Source organism: Pelodiscus sinensis, chromosome 2 (genome assembly GCF_052426305.1).
Source record: "Pelodiscus sinensis isolate ZL-2025 chromosome 2, ASM5242630v1, whole genome shotgun sequence".
Classification (NCBI taxonomy): domain Eukaryota; kingdom Metazoa; phylum Chordata; order Testudines; family Trionychidae; genus Pelodiscus; species Pelodiscus sinensis.
The window spans coordinates 48,725,507-48,751,351 of record NC_143053.1 but is presented as its reverse complement, the minus strand read 5'-3'; the positions used below and the strand labels follow the sequence as shown (position 1 = coordinate 48,751,351).

The window sequence follows — 25,845 nt, the reverse complement described above, 5'->3', positions numbered from 1 at the left end:
TTAAGACTGGGACATAACTATCAGCTTTTGGGGATAGGGAATGGCATTTACTAGATGTTTGTGCAGTATCTAGCACAATGCTGTCCCAACCTGATTAAAGTCTCTGAGTGCCACTACGATATAAATAGTAATACAAATTAAAAGAAGACTTAATTGTAACTATGCTTGAAAAATTATTCCTTTATTGGTTACTTTTAATCAAAGTTTGGGGTGTATGTGGATGTTCCATTTGGGAGTAGGAATTGATGGTGATCTAGTATCTTCTTTGATGCAATCTTGTGATCTAGTCTTCTTATGCTCATTTAAACGGGGATTAAAGTTTAATACATTAGAGTAATTCTTCAGTTGAATTCTGCAGGAAACTGGAGATTATCTGCCATGGAGTTCTAAACATAATTTTGTCTTTAAAAATCCCAATCCTACATCCATTACAATCAATGAGTACAGGAACAGAGCCTGTTTCTTGTCAAGCATTTATGTCCCTGATAGTTTCTTTATCAATAAAATTAGTATTGGCTTCATCATTATTAGTATTACTATTTATTTGAAGGAAGCCAATATAAGTAAATGATAAAAAAATAAGGTGGAAATTGGATCTTTGTGTTCATCCATGTTACCTTGCAGCCTTGTTATAGAAGGAACATTTTACCAGTGAGGATGATGTTATGTCCTGTATTTGCATCACCATCTCTGGATGCATGTAAAACTATTCAAGTGCTGATTCACTGAAGATGTGTTATCATAATTTATAACTACTTCTGAGGGCAAAAGAGTGAATAGGGATAACTTAGCATAGGAAAGACTGATAACAATGTAGAGTGCCAAAAATTAATTAATAAGTCAGTGATGAATGTAAAGTAGTCATGGAGATTGTGACAGGCTAATTTTCAGGCTTACTAATATAAATAAGAGAGAAGTTCAGGGACAAGAGGTGGCCAAAATTCTGGACTACACAGGCCACTAGGAAATCTGAGAAAGAAGAGGTTTCATATTCAGTGAAACTTCTCTTCCCAAGAAATGCATTTATGTCTTTGAAATATTTAACTGAAAAGAGGTGAAGCATAGTTATAAATTGTACTTGATCAGTTGATCTTTAAACTTTTCTGAAAGGTATGTGTGTATGTGTGTATATATATGAATAGTATTTACATAAAATTATTGTGACGATTAAGATTATAGATCGTTGACGTTCAAGTTAAAGAACTAATTCCTACCTGGTATATGCAAGGCCTGGGCTCAAGGGATGAAATCCTGGCCCTAATGAAGTCATTGTCATTGATTTCATTTGGTCCAGGATTTCACCCAAGATGTCGAAAGAAAAGTGAACAAAAAAGAGTAGAGATTCGAGAAATTAGTCTTAAGGTGCTCCAGAAAGGAGAGGTTTTAGTACAGGAAATCAATCACCAATGACTAAAAATAAGGGGGAGTATAAGAGAACGTAAGAAGAGGATTGGGAGATGCAAGTGGAAGGGGGGGGGGGATAGATGGCACAGAAGTGATGGAGGTATTGCAAAATTCTGTTGAGTGGATAGGACAAGAGTGATTTCAGTTCCCAATTCTATCCTTAGCAAAGGAAGAGCCTGGAAAGACAAGGAGGCATGACAGGAAATTGGAAGGAATTGTGGCAATCTTAACACAAAGAGAGGCATTGAGGCTAAAGAGAGGCATTGAGAATAAAAAAAAAAACCCACACACAGTGATTGAGCTGAGGAAAGAAAAAAGGAGTAGAAAGGGATAAGACAAGAAAAAGGAGCAGAGCAGACCAGGGGAATGTTTGAAGTGTGAGGGCTAGGAGTTTTAACAAAAATGATTGTGGAATGGAATTGAACAAAAGGGGAACTGAAGGATGAGGAAGGAGCAGGAGCAGATAGTGTCAAAATGATGAAGAATAAATGAGTCTGGGGAGAAGTGAGACCAGGAGAGCTGCCTCTGTATTCAGCATCAGGATATATTGAGGCACTTGCATTCAGGCAATCTATGGGCCAGATGGGAGGTGATTTATCGTGGTGTGTTTGTTCTCATGTCTTGTACAATGCCATTGCTTAACAAACATATAATAATTAATAAAATGAAATTACTGCTCCTGTGGGTTTGAGACTTCAGAATAAAGTTGCAGAATAGAAGAACAGTGAAAAGAGAACTTAGAACAAAGATGGCAGGCATAAAATATTGCTGTTGGAGGTTAGGAAACAGTTAAATTTACACTCAAAACAGACCGTGATTTTCAAGACTGTAAGTGGCTCAATTTTTTGAGTACTTTAGAGGAGTCTTAATTTGAAAAAGTACCGAGCACATTTCAGGTCCCGATAAGGTATCTCAATTTGGGCACCCCAGAATTGAGACAATTAACATCACAAGCCGTTTTTGACAATTTTGGCCTTTACTGTTTCCCAATACAAACTGCTACTGGAATTTAGGTAAATGAGATGTTAAAGGTGGTGCTGGCAATAAATTATGTGATCTGAGCATCTGTCATGACAGGACCAGATAGATGCAAGAGTGAAGGAAGAATTAATTCCGAGTCTTAGTAAAAGGCACTGAATAAAAATCTATTAGAGTACTGAGACGTGTTTTACACTTACATAATCGTGGATCAAGTGGTAACAGGAGAATTCCTACAACACTTTTTCAGAAGCTACAATCAATCACTTTTCCTGGTGACACAACAGGTGTACTAGTTTCTTGTGCTAATACCAATAATATCAGTGCCCTTCATTCTTAGGGTATGTCTACACTGCATTTTTTTTCCAATTCTTTTTTTTTCGGAACAGGCTTTTCCGACATTTGGATTGTCTACACGGGGTCAAATGTGGGGAAAACGTCCTCTTTCAGAAGAGCCGAAAGAGCGCACCTGCTTTTTCGGAAACTGATCTGAAAAAGCGGATGTGTTCCCTTCAAAACTCTGTAGTGTAGTCATAGCCATTGTCACATTAGTCATATTATGGACATTTTTCTGCAAAATAAATTAAGATGGTGTTATGTTGTAGCAAGTTCCTTAAATTAGGCTCTCCTAGGATACTATCATGTAACAAAAATGACAAAATGAAGAAAATAAAATATTGAAAAAGCAGATGCACCCAGATACTATCGTCAGTGAACAAAGCTGAATCAAAGGTATAATCATTGGAGTCAAAGGTATAATCAAGTATTAAATAAGTTACCCTCACTGGCTCACTTTAGACACACATGCACAAGTTCTTTTCAAAACACTATGATTAAATTTATTGTAGTATATATTAACCATATGTACAGACCTAGCAATTCCATGTCCCAGGTGGTTTGGCAGGAGACATACCCCCAAGCACTAGCAAAAAGAACTGTACAGGCAGTCCCCGAGTTACGCGGATCTGACTTACGTCGGATCCGCAGTTACAAACGGGGTTTGCTCCGCATCTCCCTGGTCTGCTGGTCTCCAACAGACCAGGGAGACGGGGAGAAAAGCCACAGAGCACACGGGCAGCTGACAGCCCAGATGCGCCGCGGCTGTCCTACTGCCGGCGTCCTCCGAGGCTTTGCTCCCCGTCTCCCTGGTCTGCTGGTCTGCTGGAGACCAACAGACCAGGGAGACGGGGAGCAAAGCCGCGGAGCATGTGGGCAGCAGGACAGCCGCGGCGCGTCTGGGCTGTCCCGCTGCCCCCGTGCTCCGCGGCTTTGCTCCGGGCGCCTGTGGTACAGCAGCTGGGGCGCTGCCGGTTGGTCCCATAGCGCCGTTCTGGGTGCTACTGGAGCAACCCGGCAGCACCCCAGCTGCTCTGCCCCAGGCATCCCCAAGTCAGCCGCTGCTGAAACTGACCAGCGCTGACTACAGGAAGCCCGAGGCAGAGTTGCTCTGCCCTGGGCTTCCTGGAATCAGCCGCTGATCAGTTTCAGCTGCAGCTGACTTGGGGACGCCAGGGGTTCTTAAGTTGAATCTGTATGTAATCTGGCATCCAGATTCAGCCTGTTGAAACTGATCAGCGGCTGATTCCAGGAAGCCCGGGGCAGAGCAACTCTGCCTCGGGCTTCCTGTAGTCAGCCGCTGGTCAGTTTCAGCAGCGGCTGAATCTGGATGCCAGTTCTGACTTACATACAGATTCAACTTAAGAACAAACCTACAGTCCCTATCTTGTACGTAACTCGGGGACTGCCTGTAATGTGTTTGGGATGCTGTTGAGGCAACACGATTTATGTGCAAGAGATGGGGACAAGTGTATGTTTCAGACAACTGGAAAACAATTGCTCTTAAAGTGTTACTCTTTCTCTGTATATTTATTATCATTGTTGTTGTTTTGTCCGTGTTTGTTCAGAAGATAGGAAATATATGTATTTTGTAAATACAGAGAGACTGAGGAAGAATATCCTTAGGCTGTGTCCAGTCATTTCTCCCTCAACAGGGAATTAAATGCACCCTAGAAGTCCTTTTCCTGCATGACAGCTTGGCAGTTAGGACATTAAATATTAGCTATGATTTTTTTTGCTACAGGGTTATTAGTTGAAAATAAGACAACAAATCTGTATGAAGAGGAAAAGTATATATTTATCTGTAAATGAACTAGGCATTTTAAATTGGGCCTTTATATAGGCTTTGTCTCCCATTGCACAGTTCACTTAAAAACAGTTCCTGAGACCTCTAGTCTTTTTACAGCTATGCTGGAGACCATTCATGTGGGGAGTATTGAGGAAATGCAAAGTCACAACCCTCTCCTCCCTCTTCCTTTCCCTCACCACCCGCCTAGATGTTCAGTACCTGGCAGAACCTGGAATGAATTAGCTTATTAGCATTTCTGCGGTTGCACTTTTAGCACATGGAATTTACAAGGTATACAGTTATGTGAACATAGTCTTTTTCTTTGGGCTGTATAGTCTCTAGTTTACATAAAACTCGATGGAATGCCACGGCTATATTTTTTCAGTACCCTTTCTCTTTAAGGTTTGAGATGCTGATGGAATGTTAAAAGAACACCGCCCTGGTGAGCAGAGTGTGGACACATCCAAGTTTGGTGCTCCTGGAAGGTGCCTTACCAGTTGGTTTTTGTAAGTAGTGTGTACATTTCTTGCTTACATTTCAATTAAATGCTCCAGTTGGAAGCAGCATGCTGGAGTGGGAGTATATCAGACCCTATTGAATAAGTGCCCAGGTACAACACTGATAGTTGCATTATACAGAGTTATCATTAGACTACATTGAGAGGTTTTGTGTAAATGGGAGGAAAGGCAAGTCATAACATGGATCTTCCAAAAGATACAGTACTGCCAACTTTTGTGAATTTTTTTCTCATCAATTTTACCATATTTAGCTTTTTTCTGAAAGCCCCATCTCCTGGAGGTATGTTATTTCAAGAAAATCTTGGCTTTTGTTTAAAAAACAAAACTAAACAAAAATTCCTGGTTTCAGAGTAAAGCTTAAAAATGGGCCTACAGTCACCCTAAAGACTCAAACCCTCAGTCATCCTTATTTTTAAATTCTATGGTTTTTAAGTCAGTATCGTAATTTTGAGGGTCTCGGTGCATGATTGATGAAAGTTTCGAGTTGGCAATAGTGAAGAAATGAGGCTCAATCCTGAATCCTTTTGTTCTGCCTCAGTGGTAAAACTGATTTAGTTATTACTCATGACTGATGTAAACAGCCAGAGAATATAGACAACTCTATGCCCCTCCCAGCCCCTGCTTCAGGGGCATGTCAGGAATGGCTTGAGTGAAAGAAGCATAGTAACTGACCGATGATAATTTTTGATGATAATTACAAGCGAGGCATAATTTAGAGCCAGTTTCAGGATCAGGACTGTGGTGGCCATATTACTGTTGCCTGTTACCCATTGAGTAGATACTACTAGCTCTTTTGTGACTTTATTGCACTCCATGAGGATGGCTACTTCAGAGTAGTAGACCTCAGTACTGAAAGAGTAACCCTTAAAATTGTGGATTCTCTTCTTTGTTAGATCCTCAGAACATACAGTATTGTGTATACCTCCCCAATCTTCCCATTATAAGAGAACAGGGAAGCCCTGCAAATTGGGATCAGTGCCTTATTTATGTCTCCAGAGTCCCTTTTACCATCTCACCAGTCTTGGTGCTTCTAACATGGCCCAGTAATGAAATGATGCTGTGTGCATGTACCATCTTCTTTCCACTACTAAACCTAATCATCAAGATTATTTTTTGATTCTGCTTTGACTGAACAGAAATTAAAATATCCCCTAAAGTGCCAGACAAGAATGGCTATCATGTTAAATGTGAAACATTCCTTCCACCTCCCCCCCTTTAAAAATATTCTTGCATTGCTTAACTTTGCTTAATTATGGCAGTAATTGAGGTTAATTTAAATGAACTACATCACCCTATCAATTAGTAAACAAGAAAGTCAATTAAACCAATTAAAATTTATTGGAAATTGGCTACTGCCATCTGGAAACTTCCACTGTCAGAATTTACAGCTGGAGTGACCTTTTCATTTCAAGCTTGCGGAACTCTTTTAAGATTTGTCTAAGAAATGTTCAGTGTTTGCAAAGCTTGTTTAATAATGCACTACCATACATATAGAATGTGTTTCTGTGTCAGGAAAGATAACATGTTAATAAGGAGGAGGCATGCAGCTTCCAATTAAGTATATACTGTATCAGGTGGATGTGGTATACGTACTGTACCAAGTGTGTGTACTAAAATCAGATACTGTATTCTTTTTAAAGAACTGGGGAGGACTGCAAAAATGACACTGGGCTGGTACTATGGTGCTCCAGCCCTGGCTTAGAGAAATGTCCACATCCAGGTTCCACTGCCAGCTATGCACAAAGTGGTCCCGCTACAGCTGAGGATATGTTTAAATAAACACAGATGTATCTTCTTCTCATAGTATATTTCCTGTGACAGGTTGTTGCTCTAATATGGTCTCTAGTAGTTTGGCTTCTGCTCTGTTATTTGTTGTGAATTTATTACCATAGATTAGCACAGAGTAGATTAGTAAATCTTTTTTTATATTTAAACACACACTTATATAACTAAACATTTAAAGACATTCTTCATTACTGCAGTTACTGTAAATTCACTTTTACATGACTACACTAAGCAAGATCCTGATCCACAATCTTAGCAGGTGCAGTGTCCTGTCTGGGGTCTACAGCCATGCCCATAGTACAGTGAGGGTCCTGAGCTTCTTGATGGCCATCCAGACTAAATGCATAATTCATGATATGGCACTTGAAATACAGTGGAAAGAGAAGGGGTGGAGGTAACCTGAATGCCCCAAAGCGGGGATCTCACAAGTGGACAGAGCACTATGAGGGAAACATGATGGGATTACACAGTTCACTATCCTGGAGATGCAGCAGGTGGCTGAAAAGGTGTGTGATGGACCATAAGACACCATCACCATTAGCCCCTCAAGAACAGTTGAAGGTAAACACAGCAGAGCATCTGAGATGTATCTTTATTCCTTCCTCTGCTCCATGCAGCTATCTGTATTAGGGAGACAAAAGGGCTAGGGATCAGAGTCTCCTCCCCTTGCCTAACAGCTGCTTTTCTTTTCAGATGAGGAGACTCATTTCTGAGACCTCTTATTGCCAACTCAATTGTCTCCCTAGTGTAGGTAGCTCCATGACAACCATTACTGAGTAGGGCTGCAGAAGCCCCTGCCATGCTAACATGAGAGCTAGCATGACCAAAATCTTCACTGAAAGAGTTAGGTGAGAGTAGTAAATTCATGGTATAGCTGTGTTAGGGCTGCACATTTTTATGGAGGCAGAAAACCATGTCATTTAGTGTAAGGATTAGATGAGAGGCAGCTGATGAAGCTCCTATTGAACACTGAGGAGAAACTATAAATACTGAATAGGTACTGCAGGCACTGAGCACTTTCCAACCTGTTTACTGAATGCAGGAGAATTACAAAAATAGTATTTGATTAAAGGCTGAATTGACACACAAAGAGGGCAAGGCTAAGGTATTGTGGGTAAGACTAATTTTCCATTTCCATACTCTTCAAGGCTGCACTTTGCAACCTTAACATTGTTGTATTAGGGAGACTAAAATTTTGTGTGAAGAATTATGTACTGGGGAAGGAGGAGAGAGCTATTTTGACTTATTAGTCACCTCACAACAGAATTCAACATTTCCATTATTTTTACTAATTTTCTCAAGAGATATTTTCTAAGGTGAGGATTTTCCCTCCAAATAAGCTATAGGTGCTTGAATTCTCTTAAGAAGTTGTTGAAAACAAACTCTGCTATGAAATTTCCATAATCTAATACTACTTTCTTGCAGTCCTCTTCTATGTCAGCATAGAAACATTATATTAACCGTACATCCTTGGGAACCCAATACAGTGGACAAATGAAGCGTTAGCTGCCCTCTTTAGAAAGATTTATGCATAATTTTAAATGTGCACTGTACTGAAGGGAAGTATGAGCACCCATTTATTCTGATTATAATAAAATAAAAACTGGTTTGAAATGTGAATCAGAAGCTTATAAATTCTTAATGTAGTTAACTCTGCCTGGAGATTACCTCATTCCTCTTAGTCAGACTCTCCAGAATGTATGTAAGTTTATAATCACATCTAGGTTTCTGTTCACTTATGAGGATTACCCAGTTGCCTTATGTGATATTTCTGTACTACAGAACATGTATGTAGTACTATTTATCTACATATGTGACCTCCTTTCTCAGATATTCACATATATGCTTTGAAATGACTTAGTTGCTTCTGAGCATTGCCATTACTATGATCCTCAGTCAGGGAGCTGCAGAATATTGGATGCTGAGACAGGCATTAAGACCTGTCCTGTGGATATTAATAGGGTGACTTTAGAGTCAGCCTTAATTTTGACAACTTGCATTTAGTTCTATTGTCCTTGTGCATGTCCCTACCTATCATCTGTCTGAATTCCTTAATGTGTTTTTTATTTACTTAGAGATTTCATAGCAACACATGAATGTTTCAATATGTCATAGACCGTTACAAATTTATACTGAATTTCTTATTCACCTGGAACATTATATATATATATATATATACATATAGACAGCATTGATCAGATGGAGCATAAAAGTGGCATGTTTTGACCAGCTAGAGTATACAAGTGTTGTGAAGGCCAAGATTCTAAAAAATGTCAGGGTTTTAGAATTTTAAAAAGTCTTAGATAGGGTAATGGAGAATAGGTCCATTGATGGCTGTTAATCAGGATAGGTAGAAATGGTGTCCCTAAGCACTGTTTGCCAGAGGCTGGGAATGGGTGATGTGAAGGATAACTTGTTTGGTTCTTTTCCTCTGAGGCACCTAGTATTGGTCACTATTGAAAGACAGGATACTAAGCAAGATGTATTTTTGGTCTGATCCAGTATGATTATGTTCTTAAGTGTTATTCTGTGATGTGTCAAGTGGAAGATTTTTCCAGTGACAGGTCAGTGCAATAGACAAAGTTTGCTGCACATTGGCTTTTTCAGTTCCAGTAACTAGATTGTGAAACTGTGCTTCATGTGTTAAATAAAATAAGAGCTTCAGTGTTGCATTGTTCTACAACAGATTCTTTCCTGCTAGCATTTGGAAACCAAGATCAGTGTACTGCACTAGAGACAGAGCGAGCCTTTAAAATACTAACTACTCTATGTACAGTAGCATTTTTATATATATCTTGATGTTTTAATATTTTCCTTGCTTCTGGTTAAAAGCAGAAGACCTAAATAAATGTATTTTTACACCCCCAGCTCATGCACTAAGCTGAAGAAGTAGATTTGGTTCCGCCTGTTGGCATTAGATGTACATTTTAATTTGTGTCTGTGTTCTGGCTGGCTGGGGGCTAGGAGAAGCCTTGCTATCTGGGTGTGTGTTAAGTGTAGCATGTCCAGGTCTGCCACTCTTCTTTTCCCCATCCCACTTGTCCAGGAAAGAGCTTGCTCTTTTCCTGGGCACTGCCAACATCATTGGGACACACATTTAACTCTGTACAGTTAGCACCATTAACTAGAGCTCTGCTTGCAGACTGCCTAATCCTAGCCCATCCATCTCATCCCTTACCTGCAGAGACACATGGGGCATCATGAACTAGGTCACATTACACCTCTTCCAGTTTTCTCCCAGAGCTTCCTTCAGATCTCCACTCCCCTCCTTTGCTCAAGGCTGCCTGGGACCAGGACGTGTGAGATGTAAACAAACACCTGCACCAATAAGCTTCACTGGCTCCTCAGCCCCCATTTGAACAGGAGTGGAAAGAGGTAGTGCCTGCCTGCTGTTAGTTTCTTGAAACACATTTACCTTTCATTCCATGCCTGATTTCTAATCCACAGACTCAGGCTCTCTCTCTCTTTTAAACTGTAATATCTTTTTTGGTTTGGGACCAACTTTGGCTGGTGAAAGAGTTAAGCCCTTTTGAGCTCCAGAGACCCAGAGAAGAGCTCTGTTGGGTCACAAAGCTTGTATCTTTCACCAACCATATTTGATCCAATGAAAGATATCACCTCATCTACTTTGTGGGTCCCATCCTAGCACAACACAACGGCAACTAAGCAAAAATCCCTGTCAATATCACGTCAAGGCATACAAAATAAATATGTTGAAACCAGACATAACTTGTTGTTTTAACTATTCGTTCACTAGTCGATTTGTAACAAGCCCAATTCAGAAGTTTAGATCACTGAATTTGGATTCTAACAAGTTTGTAGCAGCATTATTTTTCCGTTCCCTAAATTTCAATTCATATTCAATTCAATTTCCTTGCTGTAAACTTCAATTCATATTGATGGAAATATGCTTGTGGAGTTGGGTGTGTATGTTGAAATCAACAGCTAGTTTCTAAGTTATTTGGAAAAAACAAAAAACCTGGAGTTTTTAGGTTCTTAAGTATCCTCTAGAATCATGGTTGCCTTCCCCCTCACTCAAAAATCTGAAATGGCACCTGAAGTAAGCCAAATTGCTAGAGGGCTGTGGGAGGACCCTAGATTCTGGCAAGATGCAGCTCCCGTGTAACAGTGTGAAACCACATACCAACACCACACACCACAGCATCGGCACTGAAATAAGAGGGGCAATATACTATGTATCATATTTGTGCCAGGTCTGAGCGCTGGAATCTCTTTCAATAAAGATTATTAACAGGTGTGTTGTGAGCAAGACACGAGAAGTCTTTCTTGCGCTCTACTCTGCGCTGATTAGGCCTCAATTGGAGTATTGTGTCCAGTTCTGGGCACCACATTTCAAGAAAGATGTGGAAAAATTGGAGAGGGTCCAGAGAAGGGCAACAAGAATGATTAAAGGTCTAGAGAACATGACCTATGAAGGAAGGCTGAAAGAAATGGGTTTGTTTAGTTTCGAAAAGAGAAGACTGAGGGGGGACATGATAGCAGTTTTCAGGTATCTAAAAGGGTGTCATAAGGAGAAGGGAGAAAACTTGTTCATCTTGGCCTCTGAGGACAGAACAAGAAGCAATGGGCTTAAACTGCAGCAAGGGAGGTTTAGGTTGGACATTAGGAAAAACTTCCTAACTGTGAGAATGGTCAAACACTGGAATAAATTGCCCAGAGAGGTTGTGGAATCCCCATCTCTGGAGATATTTAAGAGTAGGTTAGATAAATGTCTATGAGGGATGGTCTAGACAGTATTTGGTCCTGCCATGAGGGCAGGGGACTGGAGTCGATGACCTCTTGAGGTCCCTTCCAGTCCTAGTATTCTATGATTCTATGAAAGATTAAACACTGAGCAGTAGTGCTCAGAGACCATGGGAGCAGTGGAAGCCCAGGGAGTCCTTAGCAGTCAAGGGTAATGGGGAAGGAGCAAAATACAAGTTTGCCCAGGGTGCTATTTTTCTTAAGACCAGTCCTGATTGTGCTGGAAGAGCTCAAGCAATGGAAAGTTTTTTGCAGTGATGACAGACTGGCGAGCCACATTAGTTTCACTATTATCCCAAAGACTGGATGTAATCAAGTGATGTTATGGCAGAATTAAAAACAATATGTTTTGTAAATAGTCTTGTTTATATTTTTTTATTTATATTCCTATAAAGCTTTTGTCTGAGTGTTGCTGCTGTGAGTGACTTTCCTGTGGCTTGTGTTGTTTCATAACAATTATCTCATTGTGCAGAGTTGAAATGATTGTCATTCATGGTGCTTTTATTAAAAACCTATTCATACATTTTTCCCTTTTAGAATCATGGGTTTTTATGTTTGGAGGCACAAAAAATGACTGTATTTTGACAAAACTTTGAGACAAAGTCCTATATTTCCTCAGACGCAGCAATCTGATTTGCAAATGTTTGGGTTTTTGTCTGAGGTGTTTTTGAGCTGGAGTGTGTACTATCACTGGCATTGTAAGTATAAACTGCAATAATCATTTAATTCCACCCCCCTGTTTCTTTATCTTATAACTGTCTCAAAAACTTTTGTGTGTGTGTGTGTGTGTGTGTGTGTGTGTGTGTGTGTTATCTTAGTCATTTCTCTTGCTATGAGGACGTATCTGATTAAAATTACATGGAGTGAAATGTGTATGTTTAGATAAGTGTCCCATGTGGGTTGTATTGTGCCTATCTAGATACAGGAATAGTTTTGCTTTCTCCTTTTATTGTAAATTGTTTCTCATATTGTTCATATGGCAACATGGGAAAAAATTTACTGCTGGCATAAAGAGGTGCTGCCCCACTGAATTCAGTGGATCGGTGCCTGCTTAACTCAGTGGCAGATTTGGCTTTTTATCGAAATGCTTTTCTTGTGAAAGATGAACAACTTTTATGTCACTAGCAATGTGCTAAAGTATTATTATTCAGTGAAAGAAGTGTGGTTAGGCTCTGCCTATTGGCTTTCATATTAGCCAGATGTAATATTTGGTTAGCATTGCTGGCATGATTGATGTCTCTCTTCTGTATGATTTTCACTTTGATACAATTAGTGTAAAACTCTCTAGATTTGCCCATAACTAAATTGCACTGGGTGACTAATGACACAATATGAGAGAGAGAGAGAGAGAGAGAGAGAGAGGCTATGAGAACAATCTGTAATGAGTGTTCAGGAAAATGTATAGTCCAGGCTTCTGAAGCACTCATAGGGGAAAAGCAAACTCAGCAACTCCTCCACCACCCTCCCAAGGCTTCCAGAGCTCCACAAGCTCAGGGAGGGAAGAAAGAAGGAGGGTGAGAAGGAGGGACAGCAGATGCTCAAGAGAAGAGGCAGAGTGGCTGCGCCACGCCAGGATCTAAAAGCACAGCTCAGCAGCTATGGGGTTCAGTGCACTGCTGTAGAGCTATGCTCTTAGCCTCTATCCGGGGGGATTCTCAGCCACCCTATCTCTTCCCTGAGTGCCCCCTCCCTATTCCCTGATTACTCAATACTGGTCCCTCTGCTGCCACTGAAGTGGGGCCCACAGGCAGCCAGTGGCAGCTGAGGGACCAGCAATGACCTGTCCTGGTCTGGCAAATACCCTGGTTCAGGACCAGTTGGGTTCTAGAAAAGGGAGTTGCAATCTGTATTATTACTACAATGCCTGAGTACGTTGTATTGTGTACAGTGAATCGGCTGCACAGGTTTTGAAAGCAAGAGATACTGTTGCTGCGATCAATTCTTTTATCAGAGTAGCTTAGTAAATAACTTGTGCCAGGACAATATAATACTGTGTGATGAGCATTTCCTTCAATTGCTCATTCTTCTTCACTGTGTTAACCTCCATCCATTCTTTCTCTCATTATTACATAATTTGACATCATATATATCAATGCAGCCTCTTGCCTTGTCAGTACCTCCAGTATTTTTACATTCCCATGTCTCTTTGCCCTGAGAACGTAGCAAGTGTCTTTCAGGACACAACAAGGAAAAAGCCTTTTTTATCGTGGTTTGGAATAAGGGCATCCAGAGTTGAAGAAATTGTAATGGATACGATCCTGAAAATTCTTCTTTTGTCAGCATTTTCATTGTTCCTTGCATTTCTTACAACTGGCAATCAGAAGCTTCTAACCTGTATTCATCTGCCTTTTGATTCTTTTACGACAAGTTTGAATTCTCTCATCACTTTCTCCTGTTTAGCTGAAGAACGTTCTGCTCAGACTAATGCTTAATCACAATTTATTATTGTCATTTAATTCTAGAATGTATTATATGTCTATTAGTTCCATTAAGTCATGTGTGCATACTATATTTCAAAGATGGGGCAAATAGACTAAAATGATCCAAAATACAGGACTATGTAGCACTTTAAAGACTAACAAGATGGTTTATTAGGTGATGAGCTTTCGTGGGCCAGACCCACTTCCTCAGAGCAAATAGTGGAAGAAAATAGTCACAACCATATATACCAAAGGATACAATTTAAAAAAATGAACACATATGAAAAGGACAAATCACATTTCAGAACAGAAGAGGGACAGATATTAGACAGGATCATAAAGAAAAAACAGTTTCTTGCCATTTCAACCAGAAAGGACACTGTCTCAACGACTTAATTACCTACATCCTACTTGAATGGGAATCCTCTGAACTGTACTTGAAAGGGAATCCTCTGAACTGTCATTCATGCTAAGATTCGGCACTCTACGTATTGGGCTCAACAAAGACACCAACTACCTTACCCATTACAAAGATAGCTTCCTCAATTATCACCTCTAATACCATTAGCTCACAGACATTTACCTTCCTTCCCCCCCCCCTCGCATCCTCCTTCTGTTCTGAAATGTGATTTGTCCTTTTCATATGTGTTCATTTTTTTTAATTGTATCCTTTGGTATATATGGTTGTGACTATTTTCTTCCACTATTTGATCTGAGGAAGTGGGTCTGGCCAACGAAAGCTCATCATCTAATTAACCATCTTGTTAGTCTTTAAAGTGCTACATAGTCCTATATTTTGTTTCAGCTACACCAGACTAACACAGCTACATTTCTATCACTATTCTAAAATGATCCAGACATTTGAGGCTGTGTCTACATTGGCACCCTTTTCCAGAAAAGGGATGCTAATGAGACAAATCGGAATTGCAAATGCCGCGGGGGATTTAAATATCCCCCACGGCATTTGCATGAACATGGCTGCCGCTTTTTTCCGGCTCGGGGCTTTGCCAGAGAAAAGCGCCAGTCTATACGGGATCTTTCGGAAAATAAAGCCTTTTCTGGAAGATCCCTTATTCCTCTTAAAATCTAGATCCCATCTAGACTGGCGCTTTTCTCTGGCAAAGCCCCGAGCCGGAAAAAAGCGGCAGCCTTGTTCATGCAAATGCCGCGGAGGATATTTAAATCCCCCGCGGCATTTGCAATTCCGACTTTTCTCATTAGCATCCCTTTTCCGGAAAAGGGTGCCAATGTAGACACAGCCCACAAGTGCTTTGTCTTGTTTCCTCAGGAATTGCTCTATATATGCTGCCCTCTGGTCTACAGATAACTTTTTGCCAGGGAAGCTGTAGTGTTGACTGTCTGACAGAAGTTAACAACAAATCTTAGCAGACACTGGAAGTGGATATACTTGAAAAAACCATTTCATTTTGAAAGCTGTCACTATTAAATAAAGATTGATATGAAAGTGTTCACATTCTTCAGAAAGCATTTTGTTGACTGTGGCATTGCCACAAAATCTACAGTATTTCCTCTTCATAGCCAAGTTGTAGACTCATTTTTAAATGATTTCAAAAACAAAATTTGTCATGAAGGTAGAAATTGTGGCATAGGGCCTTAATGAAAGATCAATGAATTAAATAGGACAATTTCTATAACTTCAGTGGACTTTGGATCAGGACCTGAAACATTCCCAGTACTGCTTTTCTAGACATTAAACTATTCATATTCTGAAAGCATCCACTGAAGCATTGAGGCTGGTACATCCCCTTCATTTTTTACAAAAACAAAGTCAGTTAAATTCATAAGGAAATACACAAACACACATGCTATGGCTACACTATACGTTATTTCCAGAAGAGGAAATGCAAATGAAGCACTCATTTGCATATGTTGTGCTCTCATTTGCATTTTCCGTTCTGATCCTTTTTGCGAAAGAGGTTTTTGCGCAAAAAAACGCTGTGTAGATGACGCCTTTTTGCACACAAAAAACCTTTTGCACAAGAGCTCTTCTTCCCCATGAGGAAGTTACACAGTGCTTTTTTGCGCAAAAACCTCTTCCGCAAAAAGGATCAGAAGATAAAATGCAAATGAGAGCATGACATAGGCAAATGAGCACTGCATTTGCATTTCCTCTGCCAGAAAAAGATTGTAGTATAGCCGTAGCCACACATACTAGCAGGTCAGACCCATCGTTGAACAGGCAAAGTCATTTTGTATAGATTACACTTATCGGAAAGTTTAACAAATGAAATTTATGTAACAAAATTTTTTATTAATGTTCTTCCAAAAGGGAAGTAAAAGAACAGTTTTAAATCTGTAGGATTTCAACTTCAAACATTATTCATTTTATTGAATAATTACCATACATAGTACATTTTAATCAGAAACACATAAAGCTTCCATTACTCTTTCCATAACTAATTTGAATTATTTTGTGATTTGTAAAAGTAAAAAATTTCTTTGAACTAAAATGACAGTTGAATAGGTGGAATGATTTTAATTTTGTTAGCAAATATTTTTTATTAATTCTAATCATAATAGTTATAACTTTTTTCCAATGAAAAACAAAAATAATTGTTTAAACCTTTCACCCAGCATATTCCAGTGTAAAGAGTAGTATCTTCAGCTAATTTAAGAGGCAGGATTGCTTATGCAAAATTTGGTATCTATAGGTAATCATAAAGTATGACTTTATTTTTCACAAACAAATCTGTAAACAAACTCTTCAATATATATAGTAGATAAATATTGTGGAATTTGCTGGGGAAATAACTGAAGCTCTAATTGGAGAGGGAAAATATTTTAAATTTGCTAATATTATTAAATATATTTTGCCAGGTCTACCCCACTTCTCTCATATCTCCTCCCCCTCCCACATTGACTGCCTTCAGAATACTTTTGCTCTTCCATGCTATCTACATTATATTATCTTTGCCAATAATGGGGATAAAAATCATAATTAAATTATACTTCAAAGAAAACAGGTGTGGCATTCAGCAGCTTGTTCAACTGGATGTTGAGATAGCAAGGAATCTGGAAAATAGGAATTAACTTATTATGGCTATTAATAAAGATATATAATTTATTAGAAGAATCTATTCCCAGATCTTCAGGTAATCCGAAATCCATACTGTGGCAGTATTTGCAAATTACTAGGCTTTAAAAACGGAACCATCTTTAGTGATAATAGCAGATGAAGACATTAAGGTATATTCTGTTCCTGAAGTTCTGCACTACTATTATCTAATTTGTTTGTACGTTCTCTAGTAAATTTTGTGTTTTTAACAAAATCAAGACTTTTTGAATGAGAATTAGATTCAATTGAATCATATCGAATTACAAAAACAAGGATAATGCTACAGTGCTGGATTAAGGCAAGGGCCTTTCGGTGTCTTTTCTCAAGACATTTATATCAGCTTTATAGCTTTCCTTTCTCTTCATGGTTGTAGTGAGAACTTGAAAATGTATGCCAGGTGTAACTACTGATAAAGGGACATGGTCCTGAACCTTCAGAAAGCCTAAATCAATAGTTCTTTGTGTGTGAAATATCCTGTCTCTCTCAATGGTGAAGTAACTTCTGACTTAGGGAGCCTTGCTCAAACTGCCCCAACAGAGGACTCTGTGGCAATACGCTACATTTGTTGAGAATACAACACAAAAAGCAGCATACACATTCTCTCTTTCTCTCTCGCTTTCTTAATCACACACAGACACACTCCAGTCTGTAGCTTGGACCAGTCTAATACCCAGTGAGATCGGGCCCGAGTGGAAGAGCTGGGTTCTGTTGGTCGCAGTTTGGTGCTCTAAGGCTTTGCAGGACGAACACAAAAAAACATAGCAAAGCACTCCATCCTTTATGGTAGTTCTTCCCCATTCAAGTCTATGGATTTTGCACTATCATGTTGCAACCAGTTATTCCTTAATAACAAGAGATTGTTTTAATTGTTATCTTTCATCAGCAACTTCATTGAATGTCCCGGGGGGTTGCCACATTCTGGGATCTGTTGTTTTGTTCTCAGGAGGTGCTTGTCTTAGACCAGGGTCATCAATCTGCCCATCAGGCATCAGGTATATTGGGCACATTTATAGTCTTGTAGTGCCTCTAAATCTCTCTCTCTCTCTCCTCCCTTGGCCATCTAGATCTGGTTATGGCCTTCACATCTATCTCTTTCTCAGCATGAATTCCTCACTCACACAAACAAGAATTACACAGCTTCTGTGTAACAAAGAACAATAAGAATCTTCTAAGAATCTGAGGTAATCACTGTAGAAATTTCTACAAACTAAAGGGAAATAAAACATTATCCTAAATGTAATGCATGAGCAACCTAAGTCACAAAGATTCTCCTGGTTTTTCCTGCTTCAGAATTGGAGTAGGCATTGACAGCTTATGCAATGCATATCTACCAATGGCACCAGGTCATTCTTTCTGCCTAGTCAGAATGCATGGCTGGCAGGTCACAGCATATAAAGCAAAACACAATATTCTTCTTAAACATTCTATTTCTTCCTTAACTGCTAATATTATAATCATAGACAACCTATCCAATACCTATAGAACTATTATAACATAAATTATACTACATGTGGAAAAGCTTGAAGGGAACCTGGCCTAATCATTCACACAGATGCACTTCTACTACAGGGTTAAGAGTAGGGGTCTGCTTCCATACTTAATGCTCCTGAAATTGTAAATTGTGTGTGTGCTGGTGGGGGGTTCTTTTGTTTCCTGTGGGTTGGTGGGAGTATTAATGAAAATCTGACCCTGTGTATTTGGAAGTGGAGAGGAAAAGTATCTTCTGCTTCCACTCCAGGTGGGGAAAAACCTTGTTATATGCCTAGGGCCCTAGGTTCATAGAATCATAGAATACTAGGACTGGAAGGGACCTCAAGAGGTCATCGAGTCCAGTCCCCTGCCCTCATGGCAGGACCAAATATTGTCTAGACCATCCCTGATAGACATTTATCTAGCCTACTCTTAAATATCTCCAGAGATGGAGATTCCACAACCTCCCTGGGCAATTTATTCCAGTGTTTGACCATTCTCACAGTTAGGAAGTTTTTCCTAATGTCCAACCTAAACCTCCCTTGCTGCAGTTTAAGCCCATTGCTTCTAGTTCTGTCCTCAGAGGCCAAGATGAACAAGTTTTCTCCCTTCTCCTTATGACACCCTTTTAGATACCTGAAAACTGCTATCATGTCCCCCCTCAGTCTTCTCTTTTCAAAACTAAACAAACCCATTTCTTTCAGCCTTCCTTCATAGGTCATGTTCTCTAGACCTTTAATCATTCTTGTTGCTCTTCTCTGGACCCTCTCCAATTTCTCCACATCTTTCTTGAAATGTGGTGCCCAGAACTAGACACAATACTCCAGCTGAGGCCTAACCAGCGCAGAGTAGAGCGGAAGAATGACTTCTCGTGTCTTGCTCACAACACACCTGTTAATGCATCCCAGAATCATGTTTGCTTTTTTTTTGCAACAGCATCACACTGCTGACTCATATTCTGCTGTGGTCCACTAAGGTTGCCTTAGTTTAGCTCTGTAATCAGTATGACTTTAATGATTTACAGAACCTTGATGTGGGAATCTGTCTTAGGCTGGCAGAACTTCCTTTAACATATCTACCCAGTTTGAAGTTGGGTAAGAAAGGTGAACTAAGCCATTGTCTAATTGCTGCAGCCACCTAAAATAAGGAAATTAAATGGATTCAGATGGGACTAGAACAGTCAGGTCTGAGGAGGCAATGCTAGCAGTCTGCATCAGAGAAATCTGGTCACAGCATCCCTAAACAGGACCAAGCCTGGAGTGTGGACAAAAAGTTTCTTGTGGAAGTGTGTGTAATGTAAACAGTGGCCATAACGTCTGATGAAGAGTGACTACACGTGTGGGAAATTATCTGGGTGAACACATAAGAACTCATGAGAGCTGGCTGGCTTTCAGAATGCAGTTTTGTGTGGGGAAAAAAGCAAATCCCAGAAGGGGTGACATCAGTTGGACTGAGCATCTGGAGGCTTGTTTGGAATTGGTTGGGTGAGAAGAGGTCTTGCTTATCCATGTCCATTGATCATCATCATGATTGGCCTCTTTTGTAGTGGCTGCAAAAGAGAAGTGTGAAAGAAAGAATTTAAAAAATGGAAAGGTTATTCTTGCCAATGCTATATTGCATTATTCACAGAAAGTGCTGATTCCACTGATTAATTTCTTTGTTCTTTGGCCTTTAATTATCTCTACGAGGCCTTTTCTAAGGAAAGAAAGGAAGAAAGTAATAGCTCCTTTAAGCTTAACACTGTTTTTAAGCTGTAATTTTTTTAAAAAAATGGCACAGCCTGAGATGGATTGTAGCATGTTCTTAATCCCCCCAGTATAAAGCAGGCAGAAACGTCAATTCATCTTTTGATAAAAAGAGGAAAAACTAATATTCCACTGAACACAGCCTGTGGCATTTTCCATAATAATTATTTACAGAATTCAAATGAAAAGAAATCACTCAGTTTTACTACAAATGCTGGGTTGTTGGGGTTTTTTTTTTGTACATTTCAAACGTACAGGTGTTATGGCTCCTTCCCCACTCTGGCATGATAAATGCAGAAGTGGGGGCCAACAAAAGTAGCCCAAAACCTTATCTACCAGGCTTTGGTTTAAAACTTCTTCCCCAAAATCTTAACAACCTAGATTTTGGGGATAAAATCTCTGCTGCCACCACCCAAATATGAATAAAGCAAGCAGTGAGAGACTACTTGGGAAATCTCACCCCTAAAGTACAAACCAGGACACAAAAATTAACCCCTATCAGGTTAATAAAAAGAAAAGAGAAATAACTTGTATTATCACCACAATATTCCGGTTGCAAGCATAATGACTGGATAGAACAGTAACAAAATAATATACTCATGGAGAAGAAATACACCATGGACCACGAACTTAGTACAAAGGAGAGCAAAACCCATTTTTAAATGCACAGACACCAGATCCTATTTCGCAAACCATAAAACCTAATGGATTTATCTAAACTTTATCCTACTTACAGACTGTGAAGAGCATTTTCTTAGCGGGAGACATCCTGTCCCCTTCAATAGCTGGAGAGAAACTACTCAGGGACAAAAGGAGGGAAAAAACTCCAAAATTTTTTGTCTCAGTTTGAGATTTCTACCTACATTTCTAATGGCTGCCTGCCACCTGGTTTAGGTAAGGGACATATTTAACCACCTAGTCCCTAGGATGCTGGCTAACCCTCATGATCATCACAATAGGTATGTCCTTATCAAGTTCTAGTTAAGGGCTACGTCTACACTATGAGTTTTGCTGCAACAGCCTATGCAAATGAAACATGGATTAGCATTTTTGTGCTTCATTTGCATACTCTCTTCTGATCCATTTTTGCATTAGAGTTTTTTGCGCATAAACAGGCAGTGTGGACATTTCCTTTTTGCGCAAACCCTCCTTTTTGCGCAAGATTGGTATACCTCATTTTTTGAGGCACAAGGATATTGCAGAGAAAGGGGGTTTTGTGCAAAATGACCACAGACACACTGCCTGGTTATGCACAAAACCCCGTAGCGCAAAAACAGACTGAAAGAGAGTATGCAAATAAAGCGCGGGAGAATGCTGATCTACGCTTCATTTGCATAGGCTCTTGTGGCAAAACTTGTAGTGTAGATGTAGCCATGGTGATGAGCAGTCCCTCAAGTTCAGGTACAAATTCACTGAGAGGAATTCTTTTAACTGCATGTCTCCTTCAGGCAGGAAGAGAGGGAGGCATAGGTAGCCCCTTCAGTGTACCTGGAATGGGATACAGTTTTCACAGAAAATGAATAGTCTGTGGCTTCCCATCCTGTTGGAGATAACTTCTGTAAATACAAATCACATTTTCATGTATCTTCACTTTAGTTTAATTAGTACACACAGATTCCCCTAGTTCATAACTGTATTGTTTAGCACTTATTTTTGTAAAATAACATATTTTATTCTCTAGGGTGTTTTTTAATAAGAGAGTTTTAAAGTAAACAGAAAAACCTTTTCTGTGGGGGCACATTTATAGGTATGTGAGTGATGTGCTGACTAGACATTGTTAGCATTATATATGTACTCAACTTACACATATCTGCCAGTTATTTATTTCTCTGTTCTTCTATGACAAACGTTGAGCTTGACTTTTCTTGATATACTGGGTATGGAAGAGGCAGTTGGAAGAAATCTCAGCTATGAAAAGTTTTTTTTTTCTCTCAAGCAATAAAAGCATATTCTTCTTCTTGTGAGAAAAGACTAGCTAAGCACATTTTCTGGAAAGGGGCAAATTTAAATTTCATTGGCTTTAAAGCAGAAAAAAAACCCTTACCAAGTATTTCTGTTTCTTACAAACAATCTCGAGTAATAGTTATTGTAAAATCCAAAGCATGCAGTACCTATATGAATTCCCACTCATATATTTTCAGTGATAGTTATCTCAATGTGCATGAGTAATGCAGTAGACAGAATAATTTCCACTTATAAGGCAATTATTAAATAGTCACAAATATAACAAGTGTCTACAGCAGTAATGGCTCAACAGAAAGTTTTAACCATTCTAATAAGTAAGTAAAAGCTAAAATCACAAGAAACTCTTCATTTAATAGGTGTGATACAATGCCCAATTGAAATTGGTGGATATCTTTAACTTAAATGAGAAATGAATCAGGCATCTATACAGTAGCCATCATTCCTTAGCTTTTTATCTTACTATATATTTTAGAAATGTCTGTTGGTATGTCTCTGAGTCCATTTGTTCAAGAACTCCTCCTAAATAGTAAGAGCTAGAACTATGAAATTGGAATGCTGATGCCTCTTCTCATAACTTAAAGCTAAGCTAGGGATTTGTTATGCTAGGATAATAGGATGTGTGTGGAATTTGATTGTTTCTCACAAAATGGAAAGGGGGAAAGGGTCTGGCAGGAAAGAGTTATACTGTAGAATGACCACAGTGGGGAAGAAAAGGCCAGGGATGGGGACCAGGACAGCTATAACCCCATTGGGCTAGCAGAGGGGCAGGGATGGAGAAAATAACTGCTATCTACTCTATATGTCAGAGAGTTTGTCTGTTTGTGTGTCTATTTATCTGTGTGTGTCTGTTTCCTAGCTGGGGGATATGCATCTCCCCCCAGCTATCCCCGCTGGAGCTGTAGTAGCCATGGACAAGAGCTTCTCACTTGGTCCCAAGCTGCTGCAGTGAGAGAGGGCTAGAGTTGTCCTCTCTCCCTAGGGTAGCCTTCATCCTGAACCCCTCATCTCCAGTTCCACCCCAGGGCAATGATTTAATGAAGAAAAACAAAACTTATTTGAAAACAGCAGTCCTGTGGCACTTTAGAGATTAACAAATATATTATATCATGAGCATTTGTGTGTAAAATTCAGTTCATGAGAGGAGACTTATTTGAGTTAAGGACCTGAGCAATGCTAGGTAAATTTTCTAGTCAGAAAATATATTGTTTTAGATGTATTGTTGCCCGAATCTATTTTTAGACACACATTAGTGTTGATTAGACCCAAATATTTTCTGAAATGATTAGGCAATACAACTAATTAAAAAATATAAGTGAGCCAAAATAATAGAGGCTGATATGCAGATGCTTGCATAAAATGTCTCTAATCATGAATAATCTCAAACGTGATACAGACTATACGGTTCCAATCTAATACTGGATGGGATGGCAATCCATATTGCCTGAAGGGAGGATAGGATAAGCAACTCTTCCAAAGATCTCCCAGTCCAGGGGGAGATGGAATTTGAGGGAGGATGCAGAAATGGAGAAAAATGTGATATGAAAATAGAACTTTGTTTTAAGTTTCCAAGGGCATTGTTAGCAGCCAAGCTACAGAGATAAATTACAACTCCTATCATTTAAAGAAAAGCCATCTTCATCATTCCCTTGGCTGCTGTTGCTTGGTAGCCAATCCCAAGATACAGGATAATGTTTTGAGGTGCCAGCTGAGTGCTGCTTTTGGTTTCAAAGGTGATTTGCCTCCAGTCTCCAGAACAGTGTTCCTCAGATGGAAGCTCTTCTATGCCGCTCCTGCAGCTCTTTGCAGCATATATTAAAACACTGTCTGATTTAATTAACCAGTGAGGATGCTTTTACTGTGTTATTAACCAATTGTAGTTGGCAAAAGACATTACTTGACCAGTTATTTTGCTGTGATAATATCTATATCTATCTCTGGATATAAATATTTCACCATCATACTGTGTGGCTGTGTCTACATTGGCATGATCTTGTGCAAATACTCTTTAATGCAAGAGTTCTTGCGTTAAAGTATTTGTGCAAGAGAGTGTCTACACTGGCTTGTGCCTTTGCTCAAGAGATGTGCTTTTGCACAAGAGCATCCATGCCAGTGTAGATGCTCTCTTGTGCAAGAAAGCTCCAGTGGCCATTTTAACGAAATTCATGTTGCCTGTCTACACTGGCCTCTTGCGCAAGAACAGTTGCGCAAGATGGCTTATTCCTGAGCGGGAGCATCATAGTCCTTGCGCAAGAAGCACTGATTTTATACATTAGAACGTCAGTGTTCTTGTGCAAGAACTCCCCGCTAATGTAGACAGGCAGCATGTTCTTGCACAAAAGCGGCCGCTTTGGCTCAAGATCACGCCAATGTAGACACAGCCTGTGTGTGTATGTGTGTGTGTGTGTGTGTATTTATTAGAGTTTGTGTATCTGTCTGTCCATGAGTCCATCCATCTATCTGTGATTGAATTTGTTCTAGAACTTCTCCGAAATGGTAGTTTGGTGTGCAGCTTTCTCTTATCCTAACAATGCAAGGTCAGTGAGGAGCTGCTGAGAGGGGCTGGACAGCCCAGCTATCTGGGGACAACCCCACTGAGGATTCCTCACAGCCCCTCCATAAGTAGTCATCAGCTGGTGTGTGTGTGTGTGTGTGTGTGTGTGTGTGTGTGTGTGTGTGTTTGCAGTCAGCCCTCCTCTAGGAAGATCTGTAAGGGCATCACAGCCCTGGCCTCCTGGAAGGAGTTGCCATCAGAGTGGTGCCAACCTTGCTGCCATGGGTGGTCACAATAAGTCTCTCCCAACCTCTCAGCCACTTGCCCTAAGCCCCCTTGTCTGAGCCCTCCCTGCCCTGATTTTTGCATCCTCCACACCTGTAGCCCCCTTCCCTGAAGAACCCAAGCAATGCTGGTAAATCTTCCAGTATATATATATGGTAGCGTAGTAAATGAAACAATGATTTCTCACTACTGTGGGTCTTTTAGATAATATTGATCAACAGTTTGGCTCCTAAGCTACTGAGGTCTCTGTGTCGCTGCTCCAGCTGATCTGCGTCTGTGTGATAAAGCAGTTTTTCATAAAAGTCAGCTGCCTCAGTAAGACTCAGACTGATGCAGAGCTTCAGCTGGTATAATGAAGGTGCCACTGACTACAGTGAAATAACAAACTCACAAAAGCTGAGGACCTAGCCACTGATGTTGCTGTTCTGAAGAACTTTAACATTACAATGTCTACAGAGGTGCTCTGTTGCTCTAACATTTTTTTCCTTGTGGTTTTTGTTTTGTTAGTTACTTAGTTCCCCAGATTCAGAAGACAGAATATAACATGATTTGGCTTGTGTAACCACCACTAGGCAGGTATGAATCTGGGACCTCTGGAACCTAGTATAGCAGCCTCTACCTTTTGAGCTAATAGCCAACTCACTGTACCCATGCTGTAGTGGTTTCTTGTTCTTATCTTTTGCTGTGGTCTAAGTGTCACTGCATGGGACAGTGAACCATACTAAGGCTATGTCTACACTGTGAGGGGGTTTCGGGATACCGGAGGAATGTGTTTGCACTTCCACTTTTTTTGCGGAAGTGTAAACATGCTCTTTTGGA

General features: G+C 39.9%; 1 protein-coding gene across 4 annotated transcripts in view; it reads left to right on the top strand.

Moving 5' to 3' along the window:
- Window positions 1-25,845, top strand: part of RALYL (RALY RNA binding protein like) — a 562,192-nt gene that overhangs the window by 129,196 nt on the left and 407,151 nt on the right. For all 4 annotated transcript variants that reach the window (XM_006112993.5, XM_006112990.5, XM_014581715.4 and 1 more), the window contains one exon: window positions 4,910-5,013. The gene's annotated coding sequence lies outside the window, so the exon portion shown is untranslated. The remainder of the gene's footprint in view (window positions 1-4,909; window positions 5,014-25,845) is intronic.